Raw genomic sequence first — 19,854 nt, forward strand, 5'->3', positions numbered from 1 at the left:
ATGAGAAGTCACACATAATTACAAATTTGTGAGCGTACAACATGTTTTACATTGTGGCTTTGGAAAGAATTCCTTTTTGACTTCTCATTACTTTAATTTGGACCAGAAAATAACTTACTTGGGGCATCTTATCACCTTCTGAATGTATCAGTTCTTCCAGCTATAGCTCCAACCCTGTTTTCATCTAATCCTCTTTCTGTACATGAAAGGAGGGGAAATTATGAAACCAAATGATTCCCCCTCGGCGAGATGATGCCTTTCAGCTCTTAATCAAACTCTTAATTGACCCTTCTAACTGCTGATTCATCCCCTCGTCCTCCACCCTTGCTTCATCACTCCATCCTCAATAGTGTGCTCTCCGTACACTTGTCTGTCCCACAAGGTCTTTGTTATCGAAACTCTGCTTTGACCAAACGGCTCAGCACAAGTTATATTTCTTTATGCAGCAACCGAAGAAGCCTAACCAGTCAATTTTATAGATTCTTGATGCAGGCCAGTCTGGACCAGCTCTGATGACAGTAGTCCATGCTGCTGAGTGCAGCGATACTACATCAAAAGGGACTGAGTGACATCAGGGTGGAGCAGAGAGGTTTCTGTTCAACCAGGCAGCCATCTGTTCCAAAGCTTTCCTCTGGGAGAGAGAGAACCGGTCCATTAAGACCAAGACCACCCAACACATCGACAGTAAGACTCTGACTTCTGGTAAAACTGTCTTACTATTTACAAGCTTTATTCATGTTCTGCTTTATTTTCCAAATTGTGAACAAAATTACTAAAACATTACTATGCTAAACAGTAAGAGTAATAGTTTAGTCTATCAAATAGTGAAGATGCAAATTACTGTTTCCAAATGTCCTCAAATAGCTTGTTTTAATATAAAACTAAGAAAAGCAGCAAATGTTCACATTCATGAGGTTAGAACCAAAAAACTGTCCAACATTTTTCTTGATTAATTACTCCTAGACTCCTGCCAGAACAATAATGTGTGTTGGATATGTTTTTCCACAAAAATGACATCTAGTCCTTCTCCCATATTGAAAAATACGGAATCTATGAATATATTGCTAATTTCAAAAGTTTACTACGCCAGACAAGATGTCTCGTACTTCATTGAGAAGTACATTCTCAGTGTATGTGCACTAGAGGTTTCAAGTTTCCACATAATACTTGTGTAAGTTGCATACTGGACCACGATTGGCTCAAAACTAATTGTGATGTCACAAATCATACTCCTAGGTACATAGTTTAAACTGAGGTTTAAGCTGAGCACAGAGAAATGTCCCCCTTCCCCCTGTGAAACTCTACACACACATACATCATTCTGCACACACCTTTTTGAGTGGAGGCCAGACTTTGAACAAATAGCTGTTTATCAAAATTATTAATAATACATTTTCTGTCAGTCAATTAACTGACCAATCATTGCACTGATCTGAAACTTCTGCTTTTACAGTACTAATTACAGTCATTACTTTTCACTACATCTACCTCACTAGGCCAGTATTATATGATAGATACAGCCTTTTGCATAAGTCTAACCCCCTTTTATCTGGAAACTGAATGTTTGCAGGAAATTATTAATAGCCATACATGAATTTTGTTTATGGTCACAGGATAAATATTTTAAAAATGACTACAAGATTCAGCTTTTCAAAAAATACTCTTAAGTTATTCGATTTCAGTGACTTCTGATATAACAGATCTTTTCATTTGCAGCTTTCGTAACCAAAGTATCAAAAGTCACGGGGAAACATGTTTGCATGTGTACGTATTTTCAAGTTTAATTTTAAAAAGAAGGTATTCAGCTTTGACATTTTGCCTTCACCGGACAGCCGTTCTGTCTCACTTTCCTCTCAGATGCTCACGGTAGTCTGAGAGAAAAGGGCGAGCATTAATGGAACATCCAGGAGTGTAAGTGAAGAGTCAACGGCTGTCAGAGGAGCAGCATGACTCCTTGTGGTGACGAGAGGTTTATGAGAATCCAGCTCTGTGTGTGTATGAGACCCCACCCTGCTCTCTCTGTCAGGTAATAACTTGATTCTCATTGATGTGGTGAATCGATTTTTTTTTTTCTTTTGCCTGAGCTTGGACCAGCACAGCTTGTGTGGAGAGTGCAGTCTTGCAGTGCAGCTCTATAATGAAGTACAGTACTGTTTGAATTGTTGTATTTAGGGAGCCATCAGTGGGACCACAGAGCGGGAATACCAGCCCATTGCCTTTACTTTCTCCTAAAGTCTTAATGATGGGTTCATTAAAAAGGTATCTAGCTCACTAACTAAGCACAGATGGCCAAGAAGCAGTTATGGTACATCAGACAGACTCTGGAGGAGATTTATGTCAAACCACAGCTGAACCCCGGGAACCCTGTGCAACAGTCTCAACATTACAGCTATTTGATCTCCTGTCTGTCTCTGTTTTTACATGAGATCCAAAGCTACACTGTCCTTGACATTCATTTAGTATAAATGCGATTATTCACTGTAGCTACGGAGAGCAAATCAAAGTAAATCAAAACTGACAGTTTGTTCAGCATTTCTATAAATGTGCCTGTTGAACTGAGGGATAACACACAAGGGGCATCAGTCACTGTATCTCCAGACTGGAAGTACTCAAAAATATACCCACAGTTTTTGTTTCTCCCCTAACAGTGTCAATTATTCTAATGAGAGAGCATGAAAATAGAAATCATGACTTCTCGACCTTCGATGAGCCCAGCACGCACAGCAGCAAAACGCTTCACTAAACAAGCCTGACAAATGTGCCTCTCTGTGATGGGGCTCACAGCTACTGCACGCTGCTGCACACAGGCTTTATGAGGCAAAGCGCTCTCATAACTATGTCAAAGACATTAGCAATGGGGCTCTAATGTGCCCACAAAGTGCGAGTGACATTGCCCCATCAACGAGCTGTCTCCAGTTCAACTGTACTGATGGCACCGAGGAGAAACAGAACAGCACGACATTAAGAAATAAAGTGGATGCATGGAAGGGTGATAAAAGGGGAAGGCAGGCTGAGCTTGCATGCAAAATAAACAAGCCATCTGCAAAACAACTGTTAGATTCAATTGTTAGTTTGTGTTTTTTTGTGGCTTCCTCTGCTGTAAAAAAGATTTTAGTACGAACCATTAATGCATTTTATTCTGCTAATTAGTTGGACAGTCACTTTGGATCCTGCCAAGACTAAAAGCAGCCACAACAGTGGTGCACAACACACAATGTAAATAGGACATATCATGCACATTTTCAGGTCTTTATTTTCAGGGGCTCTGCTGGAATATCTTTCCACAATTTTACAGTTTTAAAAACTCTTGTCTCTTTAGGGTCCCCCTCCTGATGAGCTCACCCTTTTCTGATTGGTTAGCTTCCATAAGCTGCCCCTCAGCAGACTTCCAGTGGCTCCAGAGTCTACTTAAATAAACAGTAGTATACTTATACTATATATAATTATAAACTTCTCAAATACATCTGTACATATTCAAGCCTGAATCTGATACAAAATATGCAAGTGGACAATGCAAACAACCCATGGAACAACCTTAGATACAAAGACTACAAAACAGATGTTTGTTTGTGGGCCTGCCTGAACAATCTGACATCATCACAAGGAGGGAGGCTGAAGCCTTTCAGGAAGCATTTTTACATAGTTTTGGAACTTTGAATATGTTTAACATAGACATCCGACACTATAACAGTATATAAACGAAAGAAAATCACAAAAACCATGTTATGTCCCCTATAAAGGACTAGTTCGACATTTTTAGAAATACATTTTTCACTTTCTTGCAGAGAGTTAGATACCACTCTCATGTCTGTACACTAAATATGAAGGTACAGCCAGTAGCCGCTTAGCTTAGCTTAGCATAAAGACTAGAAACGGGTAAACAGCTAGCTTGGCTCTGTGCAAAAAAAAAAATTCACCTATTAGGACCTTTAAAGCTTAATTAACAGGTTGCATCTTGTTTGTTTAATCAGCACAAAAGCTAAGCTAACCATCTCCTTGCTGTAGATTCATACTTAGTGCACAAACATTAGAGTGGCCTTGATCTTCTGATAATATCCCAAAATTTCAAACTACTCCTTTAATGATCAATTTACATGGATGGGTGTAAAGTTACTCAAGATGAATATATATGGGGTATGAAACAAGGATCCCACAGAACAAAATTGTATTTATTGTTCACTTTTGTCTTATGAAATACACTTTCACATTCTCAGAGCTGTAAATGTTATTCAAACTGAACATACTGAGAAGGGAAAATCACTCTATGATTTAACTCTCAGACTTAAAACCTGTGACGAAAGGTTGTAAGCACACATCGCTTTGCATTAACAGGGTAACAAGCCCAAAAGGTTGGGAACTCATGCACACATTTCCAAAAGGTCGTCAAACTGGATTTGGAAAAAGTTGTGCTGTATTTCACTTTAAATCCATCTGCTGCTGACTGCAGTTTCCTAGAGAGTCATTAGTGGAACTGAGGTCTTTTCTGGAGAAAAGCGGTGGATTTCCGGATGTCTGTGTGAAGAGAACTGGGCACCACTGAGACGTCCCTGGAGAGATATACCCACTTACTAATAAAAGCCTGTAGACATACCGTTGGTGAGCACAGTATGACTGATATCCTGTCTTCACTCACACAACACAATGGAAGTGCCAGGTGTTTGAAACTTGGTGTTGGAAACATATTTGTTTAGCCAAATTAATTTTAGTTTTAGGGGACATGTTACATATGAAGTTGATAACAGTTTGTTTCACCGTGAAGACACATGCGAGTTGGTAAGTACACATGTACACACAAATACACATGCGCAGTAACTTCCTTTTAAGGATTAGTGTTTATGTCAGTGTGCTGGGACTGCAGGGCTTTGGTATGTCCTCGGTCTGAGACACACAAGGACAGGCCTGCCACAGGATGTGAGTAGGGTGTGGTGCTCGAGCTTTCTCATTCTCCCACAGACCCCGAGACACATACAGGACATTCAACACACACACACACACACACACACCCACAATTGAAAAAGAAAGTTGCACATTATTGGTGTACTTAAGTCTGACTACAGAAGATCTAACTAAAATGCTGCCGAGATGGTGAAAACATGCGTGCCCTTTCCACAAACTCGTTCATTCACAAACATAATACACTCACACATATAGTCCTTTCTCAACTCATTGCTCCCCTACGCAGAGGTTAATGAACTTGTTTTGAATTCCTTCACCTCTCGACAGGAACTACATTCCAAAGCCTTGAAAATAGCGGCTAAAACAAAGAGAGGAAGTGATGTGAGAGCACTTCCTATCGACTCCCCTCTGAATTTATCTCGAACCTGCAGACTGGCCCACCGTACTCCCCGCTCAGCCACACCCTGACAAACTCTTAAAAAAAAAAGAAAGAAGCACTTGGGGAGATTTGCTGCTCCAACCTTTTATCTACGCACATCAGTTCAGTTAACCCCGCCATTTAACATCATGCAAGCAACATCTTCCAATCGCTTCTCGTCTTTGATCCTCATTGTCTGAGACTTCGCTCATTCTTTCAACCGAAATCCGCCTGGTTGTGATTATCTACTCTGTTTGGCCCGAACTTAAATTTCTCCTCGATCCCTCAACTTAAATGTAGATGTATTGATGGTGAGAAGTGGAGGATACATCTGTAACATGTGTCAGGGTGTACTTTGCGCTTGATTCAATGCAAACCTGCTGTGACCTGCGACCTCTGATTCATGTGGCATTTTGCTGCAGGGACCGTAGTGGGCAATGGCAGTAAGCAAAATGTCTTTGGCAGAGCTGAAGGAGGGTGTCTCATGTTGGGGTTTGCCATTCACAGAGTCCGTACTTTCCCCTTGACTGTTTATTTTGTCATGATTCATTTGAATGTTGCAAATTTTCCTCATGCAAATGACTTCTTCTAGTAAACTATGCAAACTTCGGCTGTTCTCATAACGGAAAGTATCACTATTTCTTCCATGCCAGCCACTGTGCAGGTACAGTTAGTTTGAATGTATAATGTATTTGCCACACAATGAATGACATGATTGTTTTTCAGTGTTGGTTATATAAGCGTACGACTCTAATCTACTGTTCAAATGGATAGAATCATTTAGTGAGGCTATAACATGAGGCTTTTATGTTGATGTAATGGTTTTGTAGGCAACATTAGAAGGGGGAATAAGGGGTGGGAGACAGGAAGCGTCATTTAGTTACTGGCTCAATCTCCAGAAGCAGATCTTCCGGTCGACGGGTGCTTCCCTGCGTTAACGCAACAATAATATATGACTCACATTGCAGGCTGATAGATGAGGGGATGAACAGGAGGGAAGGGCGGACTGAGACGGGGATAAAAGCTGTACACAACCACACTGTGCAGCAGCAACAGAATTAGAAATCTATGATGTACAAAAGCAGATAGGCAAAGAGGGTGGTCTGTTTGGACAGTAACGTTGCCTGATCCGTAGCTGTTCTACCAACAGTCAAAAGGTGTAAAACAGATATCCTCTGTTGAGATTTCTGCAGGGGGAAACTTTTGCACATAGGATTGTGTAGGGAGTGCCTTGTGGAGTGCGAAAGAGAGCTGGTAGGTATGACAGTCTGTCTATATTTCACCGCAGGAGGTACGTGATCATAAGGGTCAACTGCCACTAGTTTATTTTTGATAATAACTTAAGAAAAATAATTCTTCCTTGACCACACTGGGTTTGGATTGGGTTGCATTCAAGGACACAAAAGCAGCCCGAAGACTGGGTTTCCTGGTCCATGGATGCAGATATTCATGTATTCTGTCTTTCCACTTCTTAATCGTCCTCTTGGGTATCTGTCATTGGCACCATCTGCATCATTTCCTAGTATGTAACGTATACACCAAAAACACATCTCCCAAGCAGAAAAAGCCTCAATGAAAAAATGTAATGAAGTGTTGACATCCCATACAGAGAAACCCCCACGGTTCAGTCTTGTTTTCACACACACTAATATGAGTTCAGGTTTCCATCTCAGAAACTTATATGAATGCATGTTGAACTTCGTGACTGGCGGTAAGATTTAAAGGACGCTAATGTGAAGGACGATGACCCCCAGACTGACTCCCCCTCCCTGCTCCTGGCCAAAGGAGGGCGGTGATGTCCCCCCCCCCCCCCCACCGCCCCCCTTTTAACAAGTCTCTGCAGACCCATCCGTCTTCCCAGAGAGCCTGTCAGTCTGCGCTCAGGGATTTATCAGATTGAAAAATGAACCCGGCCTCACACGAAAAGGCGCCTTCAGAGGTGACTGGGCACAAAGAGGCCTAACATGAATCTGGATGTCGCTGTCACAGAGTTGCTGCTCAGCTGATGACAAACTATTTAAAATTTAACTATATCCATGTTCACAGTAGTCATTATAAAATTGAAAGTGCATCTTTTTTTTGTTCCCGTTGTCTTACAGCCAAGCCAGTGATTGACCTTAGCCCCGGTTAGGAGTTAGTGTAGTGATTGTTCACAACAACAACATAAAGCTATGTCTTGTACTGCATTGTGTGATGGACAATATTGAAACACAAAACAAGGGTGTTTTCACACTTAACCTGTATGGCGCAGTTCAAATGAGCACTAGTGTATTTGCATATCTGTGTCAGTTTATTTGGGCCATTGTGAAAGCTGTCAATGGAACATTACTGACATGGACTGAACAGCCGAACCAAGACTGCCTTAAAAGGGTGTCTCGGACCACCTCCAAGTTGACTGTGGTGTGGTTTGTGGTTTTAAAAGCAAAAGAGACCAACCACTGGAATAAGTAATCAAATAATTTTAGCATGAATTTGAAAGCTCAACTACTATTAAATCCATCCTCTGGCCATGAATTGTCAAGGACTCTTAACAGGGAATTTTAGAATTGATGTATGCATCAGCACGTGAGTGTAGGGATTTTCCTTGAAACACTGGAAAAAGGAAAAGTTGAAACAGAGGTAGGGTATAAAGGTTTCATTTTTCCCTTGACTACTACCACGGCTTGAGAATGAAGCCAACGTGGAAGTAACTTTAAGTGCAATGCCAATGACGGCGGCTCTAAAAAATCCCAGCCAAAAAGTGTCAACTTATCTCTATGAATATTAAGTCTAATATTTTTCAACGAATCATTATGGTCTCAGTCGCTAAATTTGAGCCCTCTAATAAGTGTGCTGGTGCTCATTTTGGTAATTCTTGCTCCATTAATAAGATTTGAAGACTTATAGTAGCTTTGATGTCTGCTGTGTGGGCGTTGATTGACAGCTGTGATTGACAGTTGGCTCACCTGCGGCTCTCCCTGGCTCCAGGACTCGCACCGAGTCATACTATTGTTGCAGTATTTCGGAAAGCTTAATGTTACTTGATTATACCTGCCCTCTTAGCACAATTTAGCTTAAGTAGCTAACATTAGCCCAAGAGTGCACATATTGGTGTTCCCAGTAAGTTAGCGTTAGCTTCAGTCTGAGGTAGCAGGGCGTGTTTCTAGAGCCTGAAAGGCAAAACCCCGCACTTATTTAAAAGGTCCTGACTCCAAAGGGAAAAGATGCAACTTAACGACCATAAGCTGCAACTCTGGGCTTGGGCCTGGGCTCTTTGTATGCAGTCCATGGTCCAGACCAAATTAACAAAACTACAGGTGTGAAAGTGAGACAAAAAATTTTTAAGATTGGTACTTTACCCTGAAGAGCAGGTCAAGTCAAGGCAATTCAACTGAAGAAAAGGTGGGAAAAGTGAAAAAGTGTTTCATTGTGGAGCCAAACTTTTAGAAAACAATCTGTATGTAACATCAGTTGTGAAACAGAAATTTAATACAGGTGAACTGGAAGTTTTGTCTGTATTAGTGTGGACATGGTGTGGGTGGCCGTTAGTCATGGCAGTGAAGGGGGATGGTGAGTTTAAACAGGAGCACAAACATCCAGACACACACTTTGTACAGATGGTGTTCGACCATTGATCACCAGCCTCACTAGCACCTCTTATCAGTGTCTTGGTCATATCGGCTGTCTGCACTGAGTCACTTTCACAGTTCAATCAGCACTCTGTGTTTGTGACTCCTTCTCTCTGTAACAGCATTTATTATCTCCACTTGTGCGTGTGCGTGTGTATGTGTGTGTGTTTGTGTGGTGGTGGGCGTGTGGGGGTCAAAGAGCAAAGAAGGGAGAGTAAATGAAAAGGATTCCCAGAGTTGTGCGGTATAAAGGTTGCAGATGGCTTCGGCGACCTCTCACTCTCCATCTTCATCGGGAAAGTTAGGATAGCAATTAACTCTTATCTCACAGCGGAGCCTTTGGTGCTGTCTATCGAATCCCTCTGTGTCCCTTCACAGCTTTTAGAGGAGTAGTGATGCACTTTGTGTGTGTGCTGAGAGTACTTTATCTGTGGCAGACCTGTACAGAATGAAAATCCCTGTTGGTTTTGGTACTTGATGAAATTTTTCATTTAGGTTTTCTTTTTTTTTTCCATTAAATTTTCATTAATTTTTAAGACAAAACGGGTTATGCAGGAGGAGGATATACACCAGATGGGTTTTTTTAGCAATATGAACTACTTATTATTATTGATTATTACTGCTCTATTAAGATTATTTAATTAAAATTAAAAGTATCAAAGTAATTAAAATTATTAATAATAATGATAATTAGTAGCTATACATGAAATGCTACTCTGTACTTATACTTCACTACTTTTCAGGTCACTACTGGAAGCCCTCTGTGTAGCACATTTTAAATACAAGGTAATTTAAAGTACTTTACATCAGAAAAAAAGGCATTTTGACATAATTTGATATTTAATTATTAAAGTAATATTTACATTTTTGTTTTACACATTAACAGTTTGTTCTCATGATCACATTTTTTATTGTTATTAATCAGTATCAGGAAATGTTAATATTGTAATAATGATTTCAACCATACCACACAGCCCTAGCCTCAACCAGAAACAATATTAAAACACTGCCTATAAAATGATACGTCAGTAATAATAATATTGTAATACAATAATATAACACTCTGAAAGAGGCCATTGTGCACAGTGAGGACTTTTGTTTTTGATACTTTAAGTTCATTTTGTTGATAATATTTCTGTACTTTGGTTTAAATAAAATATTAAATACAAGATTAATCTGAAATTTAACTTAACACTTACATACAGTTCATGTTCTGACCCTTCACAGTATCTTCTTATAATTAGTCTCTATACCAGACTTGTGAACCACAAATCTATGTTTCATTCATTAATACCTAAGCCATTAAAAATGGGCGATTAATCTTTAATGAAGCTTCTTCTATAGGTTTTGGGTTAATAACATTCACGATCACACTATACTGTGGTTCTACAGGAGACAATAATGATTTCAATACTCGATATTCAATATAAAGAATGCAACATTTTTGAATTTCTGAATTTTTTAATAAATACAGGTCCACATGTATGAAAATGTATATCAACTGCACAAAAATAAAAATTTTAATATTTCCATTTTTATATATTTGGTCACTTTAGGAAAAGTCATACAATTGAAGGCTAAAAGAAAGGTGTTTAGGGCATTGTTACTGTGCTCAACTGTAAAAACGGGTCAAACGTTACTTGCATCAATTGATTTAACAAGCTGCATGTCTGGTGATAATACACTTCGACACTACAAGCGACCCCGTTTCCTTTACGCATTGTCATTTCATCTATTGTTAATATAAAATATTGTTGAGAGCAGCTTTAAGTAAAGGGTTTAGATATTTCTTCACCATACTGAAACAAGGAGAAATGTGTCATCTACCAAAAGCAAATCAATGGTTATTTTGGCCGCTCTCTGGTCTGCTCAGTTAGTAGTCGATACGGGACAGCCGGTGGAGCAGGTGGGTGTAAAACTAGCTCTGTGTTTGCTTGTTTTTCACCCCCACCTGCTCCTTTTTCCCGCTTTCATTTATTTTGGGTTTCTGCATTTCATCCTTCACTCCTCTGTCTGTTGCAGATTGTTCCCAAGCCCCCTCTCACAGCAGGGATTCACAGATGGTAGATAGATAGTTCACTCCTGCTTCTGATCCGGTCGTAGTTCAGCGTCAGTTCAGTGGGTCACATATAAAGCAGTCACTCATAACAACACTATCACACAATTTTTATTTCATTGAACCGTAATTAAGAATGTATTTTACCTTCTTTTTTAACAGGAGAGCCGATTTACGACTGCAAGACACCTGTTTGAGGAATCAATGACCCCAATTCAGTGTGTGTTTATTTAAACTTTTACACCAGAAGGGCACCCACTCACTCACACACACACACACACACACACACACACACAAACCTACAACCAAACAGACTGAAAGGGCCAGTCACCTTGAAGGTCGCCACAGGTGTGTTTGTCTGTTTGTGCCCTTTCACTGTTTCTATTCTTGAAAAATAGCCTTTTTGTCTCAGCTGTCAGTCTTTGTTTGGTTTGTAAAGTTCAGTCATGTGACCTCACGGCTCCCAACAGATGAGAGCCATTCAAAGAAATCAAACATATTTATAATCTCTGTTATAGTTCCTTGCCATGTGGCCATAAAACTAGCTATTAATCATGTTTTATATGCTTGTAATGCCTTTCCTCATGAGATTTTTTTTTCACATTGTGGTTACAGCCCAGTGATTTTTAGTCAAATTTATCATGTTTTCAGGCATCTTTAAAATAATAAATTCAGCTTCATTGCTTTGGTAAACATACTGGATTGATTTGCTCACACCAACGTAAGGCTGGTTTTGGAGCTCGGCCTCTCAAGCCGGGAATGGAAGAGTGATTCATTTTCTTTCTAATGTCCCAGAACTAATGCACGTGGGGAAAGTGAAGTTACAACTATACTCTACTATAGGAATTTATATATACACTTCTACCTCTCAACTGATTTTCGTATTCCTGATTAGCACGCACAGATTACAGGCTGCATGTGTGTTTATATGGACCTACAGTGTTGTACAGGTGTTTATGTGGGTGAAATTGTTTTGATACAGTATAATAAAAGGTTTCTGGCTCTCTCTCAAGCGCCCTCATAAGGTTTTACAGCTGTTAACCAAACTCCAGGACTCTCTTAAGTTGGTTAAGAGTAGATGTTCAATGACTGCAGAGCCGTTTATTTTCTGTTTGATGGTACTAAACATCATTGGTCATGATGAATAATATGTCATCTGAAGCTGTATAATTAAGAGTGAATTCATAGGATGTTACAGGGGTGAAAACAAACAACAAGAATAAATCTGGCATTGATTTTATTTGCAATCACTCTTTAAACATCTTCATGTGATGCACAAGTAAATGTGGCACTAAATTCTCCTTGTTATATCATTTCTTTGATGTACGTCGTCTACCAACAGCAGAATTTTGTTCCTAAAATCAGTTAATGCAGGTTTAAGCAAAATGAAACCAAACTGAAATTGAAGCAAAAGGGGAAAACAATGCACAGTAGAAACACAAAGGAAACATCTCTTGAATATCAAGCTGCGGCTCACGATCTGTGTCACGTTTTCAGGATGTAAAGAATCAATCTGGAGGAAAGAATCTAAAAATATAATGTAGATTCAATTCAATAGTAATAAAGTTGGCTGTACGATTTAACAAAGCCCTGCCCGCTCTCTTTCACCCCCGTCCTTGGTCTGGGAGGTCAGCTGTCGGGAATGTTCACCACCTGAGAGAGGAAGACTGTGGCGGATGTTGGATATGAAATCACTTCCTGTTCAGGGTCTGAATATAGTCGTGATGGGGTGCAGAGGGGATGTTTACATAGTGGACTACAGGGGCTCCTGACACAATAGGAACAGCTCAGAGCATGTTTGTTGGATGACGGCAAGCATTGTGCTGTAGAAATGTATTCTTTCGCTCTCCAGTTTGCCCTTTGTTGCTCTGCATTATCCCGTTGCATGCTGGGATATCTGTGTTCCTATTTTGCTGGGGAACATTCAGCTTTCTGCAGGGTGCCGCAGGAAACCACTTGGATGGATGAGCGCTGCCTTTGTCATTGTGTCGTATCTGTAACTGGAACAGGTTATCGTCTCTCTTCAGACACTTTTGGCTTGACATTTATTTGGCAGCCGGCAGAAAACACAACTCACTCCTGCAGGGAGAAGATAATAATCTGGACTCACGTATATTTAAGCACATTGCTTTTGAATTACTTTCCAGGCTGGTACAGTAGTGCAGACCTGAGAGCAGATGTTCCCTGTTATCTGTGTCAAATGGACTCTTCCTTCCTCTCTGAGCCGTGTCTTGGCCCGTTTGATGGACTCATTTGTTCTCCTGAGTCACATGCGTGCTAGGTTTCTCTACTATCCACTCTGTCTGTGTGTGATATAACAAAACTTAACATGAACACACACACACACACAGTTGGTTTGAATTCTCTGGGTGAAGAAGGATTTTCTCTACTGTTTTGGGTGATTTGTGCCATATTTTAGGTGAGTTAACGGGGTCTACCCTGTAATGTAGATCCATTGGTAAGCAAAACAAGACCCCTCAGTGACCACCATCCATCTCGGAGGACAGGCAAGAAATGTGTAATAACACTTTTTTTGACAATAGGTAATATAACTTAAACTCTGTACTGTTAACTTCTCATAAAAGACTTCACCTAACATCTTTAAACCTGCAATCATTGTTTGTTTTTTTTGCCCACTTGGAGGTATCACGGCGTCCTGTAAGAACAACATAATTTCACATTATAAAGTGGAAAACAGTGGTTTATTTACACATCGAGGAGCAACAGTGGCATTCATTTGGTGTTTTTGTCCACCTTATGTATGGAAATCCAACATTCAATCTCCTTTTAGCTCTGTTTTGCTCTTCACCAACTCCTGAGAAAAAATATTTGGCTCTTTAGTTGCTAAATGCTGCACTAGGTGCTGGACAGAAAGGAGTGGGAGCGTTGACTCTGAAAACAGCTGCAAGTGAAAGTGAATCAATACTGTAAAGTTTCAGCTGTAAAACTAACACAAAGAGCTGAAAGACCGTGAAATGCTCCGTAGAGCCGAGGGGAACTGCAGAACAATAATAATTCTCTGTGGGTTCTTCGTACAAGCAACCCCTCTCACAGTACACATAGTCAGGCAGTGGTGGAAGTAAATGGCTGCATTTATAAATGGTAAATGCCTGCAATTATATAGCGCTTTTATCCAAAGCGCTTTACAATGTTTCTGCTGCTCACTCAACCATTCACACACGTACTCAGACACCGATGGCGGCAAGCTGCCACGCAGGGTGCTGGCGCAACCATCGGGAGCAATTTGGGGTTCAGTATCTTGCCCAAGGACACTTCAACATGTGGACAGGAGGAGTCAGGGATCGAACCACAGACCTTCTGATTAGCGGACAACCCACTCCATCTCCTGCCGCAGAAGTATTATGATCCTTCCAGTCAAAAATGTTTTTCTTCTTGTTCCTTCATTTGAATGTTTGAGCTTCACTGTGCAGACTGATGTATGTGCAACTGCTAAAGGAGGGACGTTACTAGCTTGGAGCCAATCGTGGTCCAGTATGCAACTTACACAAATGTGATGTGGAAGCCTCCAGTGAACCTACACTGAGAATGAACTTTTGGTCAAATAAGTCACATCTTGAATCCAGCAGTGACACTTTGAAATGAACAGTATTTGAATATTCATAGATTATGGATTTTTCAGTGAGGGAGCAGGATTTTTAACTAGGTAATTAAACTTTTTTTGTGTAAAAACACATATCAGACACAAGCAGAGTGTTTTTATATGTATTTTTTATATATGTCTAGGGGGATCTTTAAGTAAAAGAACCAATATAAAAGTCTAAAAGTACTATATTACAAGTAAAGTATTATCACCAAAATTTACTTCATATATTAAAAGTAAAAGTAAAGAAAAAGTGAGTCATGACATTATTAGATTACTGATGCATTAAGGCGTAAGCAGCATTTTACTGTTGTAGCTAGTCGAGGTGGAGCTACAGTTCGGTCGGTCAGGGCACCTTCCTACAATCCCTGCAGTCTGGGGGGTCGTGAGATGAATAATGGGAGAGGAAATAATAATGAGAATTCATATTTTGGTCTTTTCTTTAATCTTTATTATTCTTTTCGGGGGATATATTGGACAATTTGACTTCTTTGGGCCTCAAACAGGTATTTGAATGAAACCATGATAGACCTGATAAAAAAAAATAGATATCTTAGACAAAACGTCATCATATGTTTTCAAATCAACAAAATTTCAAAATGTAGTGGAGTAGAAGTATGGAGTAGCATAAAGAGTGTTTTAAAATGTTTTGATTTGAATACATCAATATCAGAACAATACCAGATGGGACATTTAGTGCTGCTGTATAACTGCATTATTCCAACCAGTATTTGTATCATATCTCTGCTTCAGATGTGGATTCATTTATTTAACAACAGTGTCTCAATAGATTGATGTGCTTCTCAAAATAAAGCATCAAAAAATCCTGTTATTCACAGATCTATACCACCAACGTCTAAACCAAAGCTTTATAAGCAAAAACTGCTCATGTTCATGTAATAAATCATTCATTTTGTAGAGGTACAAGTTGGATAAAAATCTTTACGAGACTGGGCTGCTGGTGTGAGCCAGTGGTTCAGACTGGAGCTCAGGGCCTCTGGGACCAGAGCCTGCAGGTAACGAGGCACCTCTAGTCTGTAGAGGGAGCTGTGGTCCTCACGTTCTGTCACATTAGGCCTTGTTCAGACCATAGACTGTAAAAAAAAAAAAAGGTTAAGACCTTCAGACCACTCTCCAGAGAAGCCTTGAAGGTGGGGCTGTGCTCCCTCTCCTGCAGCACCACTCCTGCAGCACCACCATCAGGAGGAACTCATTGATCTGCTCAGATAGACTCGGCGTCCTCTAGAGACACACATTGTATATGATGATCATTAAACACTCAAATTTAAATAATAACATAATGAATAAAATAATAATCATAATAATGTGATTTGTGTATTGTAAGCCTATATTTATTCTTTATTTGGAAGAAGAAAAAAGTTTTTGTTTCTAAAAACTGAAGAATAATGTCAATTTCAGAGTTATAAAAGGGCCTTTTTCAGGGATCAAGTAATGGGTTAACAACTCACAGCTTTTCTGCAGCAACGGACATAAATTAGGCCTTGAAATTTAAAAAGCATGCGAACATAAAAGCATGGATGATGAAGCGTGATGGTCTGGGGCTCTTTTGCTGGATCCAGAGTTGGTGACTTGGACAGAGTGACTGGCACCCTGGACCAAAAGGCTACCGCAACATTTTGCAGAGCCATGCAACACCCTCTGATCTACGCCTAGTTGGTCAGAGGTTAATGACCCAAAACATAGCTGCAAGCAACGCCAGAACTACCATAGAGGAAAAGAGCAAGACAGTAGGCTTCAAATCATGAAATGGCCAACTCAGTCTCCAGACTTTAAAACCCTTTCAAGCTGATTTGGGATGAACCAGACAGAAGGGAGAAAACAAGGCAACCCGCAAGTGCAACACATTTGTGGGAACTTCTGTAACAGTTCTTCCCAACAATATTTGATTTCCATTGCAGAAAGACTGTGTGTTTGTTTGATGAGTTAAACGTTTAGATTAAATTTTGTTAAAAAGATTAATTGAGACATTAAACGATGCAAAATTTCAACAAAAACTGAAAAAAAATGGAGGTGATGGCTCTATAACATTTGACCGGTAGTGTATATAATGTTGTGAATAATAGATTTTCTTTAAATGTTGGAATAGTTTATGAGAAAATACAAATCTGAGAATAACATTTTTTGTTTCAGATATGTAATATTAGCCTTGCATGCTATGTGTGTAGAAGTATAGTATATAGAATAGGAGATTGGGTTAAAATGACAAATCTGACAATGATAATGAAAGAGTCAATATTTTGGCCATGGTACATGTACGGTGTGGCTCATTGGTGTGTTTTTTATTATATTAATGGAGGTCTACGGCACAGAGGAATAAGATATATCAGGCTTTGGATACACACACAATACAATTCATTGTTGGTTTGGCTCTGCACATGAGATTTGTTTAGAAATAGAAAAATGTAGATAATCGTCATTTAAAGTTAAAGAAAAATCAAATCTTGGTGACTGACATTTTAAACATTTAGGTCTCGTCTTACATTCCTTATCCTTACTGTTGCCCAAGATAATCTGATTTAAATGACACAGTGACCTGAAAAATGACAGAGTTGACTTAAAATCCCCAGATCTTACTTCATGTACTCTCTCTTACATAACAACTAGAACAATGTTTAGAGCAATATTTAACTCTACCATTGTTACTTTTGATTTTTTGGAAATTCCAGCCATCAAGGAGTAGAAGTTTACAGAGCTGTTGCACTTAAGAGCTTTGTATAATCCTGTAAATGCAATGATGCATTTTGGAGGGAAAAGTAACGGTGAGAAAGACAGCAATATAGAGGAAGGGGTGTTGACAGAAAAATAGATTTTTAGACCACAGCCTCATTTCAGTTGAAAATGAGGCAATAAATGCTTATCTATGTGACCACTGCACATGATTCATTATCCCTGGTAGCCCAAATGTTGTGTCTGTTCTCTTTTAGTTTCCGTTACCACATCAGTGAAAGGTTTTGCAGTTACTGTAATTCAGTTATGTGTATATTCTACACTTCCCAAAAGACATCACTTTTGCACTGTAAAGGGAAAAGAAGTTGGCAGATAAAAAGCAGTGAGCCCCTCCTGCTGGTGTGAAGAGGTAAGACAAACACCCGCACTGCACACTCATAGCGTTCATCGCAGGATTTATCTTTTTATATGTCTATCTCTTATCAATCCTTTCCTCCCAGACAATTCTCTGAGCTTCCCCTAATCCTCTCTCTCAGATCCTCTAATTGTTGACTTCACAGGAATGTGCTTTGGCCCTGGTTTGGTTCTTTAAGTGGCCGTCCAAGCTCGAGCTGCTGCAGGATGGGGGTTAAAGCGAGGGTTAGATGAGGTGAACAGAGGGGGAGTGGGGGTCAGTGTGTGGTGGCATTGCCCTCTGTTTATAGTGAGATTAGAGGTTGACCCGCTCCGTCTGTTTCCCCCTCCAAAGCTCTGACGCTTTCACAAGTGCCCTCTCCCATTCTTTAACCGCTGAATGAACCAACAGTGGAGAAATTAGTGTGAATAGAAGAGAAGAAAAGACCTCCAATCAGACACTGAGTTGTGAAGATTCCCACCTGGTAACAGCAGAGTTAAAGATATGAAGACAAGCTAAATATTTTGCTCTGTCAGTCATTTTCCAACATCCACAGTGAATAGGCTTTTTTTTTTACTCTGCAGCTATTCTCTCCCACTTAATGATCAGTGAGAAGATGCCCAGACTTCTCAGGCCCTGGAGTTAGTGGAAGGAAAAGCAACACTTCACTCTTTAGAGACTTTAGTAACAACAAACGTAATGTACTACACTCACAGCTGAAGAGGCCACGTCTGTCTCTGCAATGTTGCAACACATTCTCACAATTAACTTTAAATGTTTAAATTAATTTGGCTCTCTCATGTCAAAATCAATTTTAAACAATTGTATCCTTTTTTTGGCTCTGGAGGAGGTTTCTAAAGTCATTTGAGGATCTTGGCCTCGACTTGGATACTAAATATTTAAACAGAAAGCCTGCATTGCACACTGGATATGGAGTTTCAATTCAGTTTATCAATCAGGTAAAGTCTAACTAGCTATCTATCTAGTATCCAGCTATCGAATTATGGGAATCTTGGAGCTTGTCTCTTACTGTTTTAATTTGACCAAAAGTAATGACATCCTAAGTGTCCTTTGTACTTTGTGATTAGTGCTAATTTAAATGTTAACCCAAGATGGCAAATATGGTAGAAACCTGCAAAAACCACCAGCATGCTAGCATGCTGCGGTTAGCATTTAGCTCAAAGCAAATGCATTAATAGGTTTTTTGGCCACTTGTGGGCAGCGGAAACAAGTTGTGAACACAACACTGACACATTATCACCTTATAAGTTGATATGTTGAACTTAGCAAATATTCTTTATACAGCCAGCAGTTATGGAGCAACATCATCATTCATTTGGAGTCGTGTTTCTGTCCACCTTGTGAATATAAATTCAATATTCACTCTCTTTTAGCTCTGTTTTTGGTCTCTATCATTCCTGAGGGAAATATCTGGCTCTTTAGTGGCTGATTGCTCCACTATATTCACCAGCTATAGTCACTCGTTTGCTGTTTAGCACTAGCAGGTAGTGTGCTGTGTGTTTTTAGAGCTTTCTATCTCAGAACAGCTGCCTTTTGCAGCCAAAAACAACACAATGAGAGCAGTGAGAGTGAATCAAAACAGTAAAGTTGCAGCCGGACAGTTAAACAATGAGCTGAATCTCACTATAAAGCTCCATAAAGCCGAGGGGAGCTGTAAAGATGCTGATAATTCTCTGTAGGTTAATCGCTACGAGCCATGCCTTTGAAATTACACATAATTATAAATTAAAAAAAAAAAAAAAAGATTGTAGTCGCTTTAAAAAGTAACACCAGTTTGAAGCCTGTTTTGTTGGCTGTGGTCATAGGTGTGCATTGTTGCATCTGTAACCACACTCGACAATGATGTCATGGTGTCCTGGAGTACACCTGTGCATCACTGTAGCAAGGTGAAGATTTAAACCACTGGAGGTCAGCAAAAACAAGATTTTCAGGGGATGTTAATTCACTCCTTAAGTACTATTTTATTTACTATACTAAATGACTGGAGTACTCTTTATTTTTGGAGCAGAAGGTTCACATTGTTTCCAAAGCAGTTCCAACTCTCTACTTTGTAATATAATACATAAATAATATGCACAATTAACACAAATCAAGTCAAGAATTAACCTTGATGCTCACTTGAAATGTTAATGTTTAATAAATGAATATGCTTAATACTGCAAAGTTAATACC

At 39.6% G+C, this 19,854-nt stretch overlaps 1 protein-coding gene across 1 annotated transcript in view; it reads left to right on the forward strand.

The window, feature by feature from the left end:
• Positions 1-19,854, forward strand: part of LOC121885579 (torsin-1A-like) — a 33,811-nt gene that overhangs the window by 6,612 nt on the left and 7,345 nt on the right. The gene's annotated exons all lie outside the window — the stretch shown is intronic.

This window comes from Thunnus maccoyii, chromosome 19, assembly GCF_910596095.1.
Source record: "Thunnus maccoyii chromosome 19, fThuMac1.1, whole genome shotgun sequence".
Taxonomy (NCBI): domain Eukaryota; kingdom Metazoa; phylum Chordata; class Actinopteri; order Scombriformes; family Scombridae; genus Thunnus; species Thunnus maccoyii.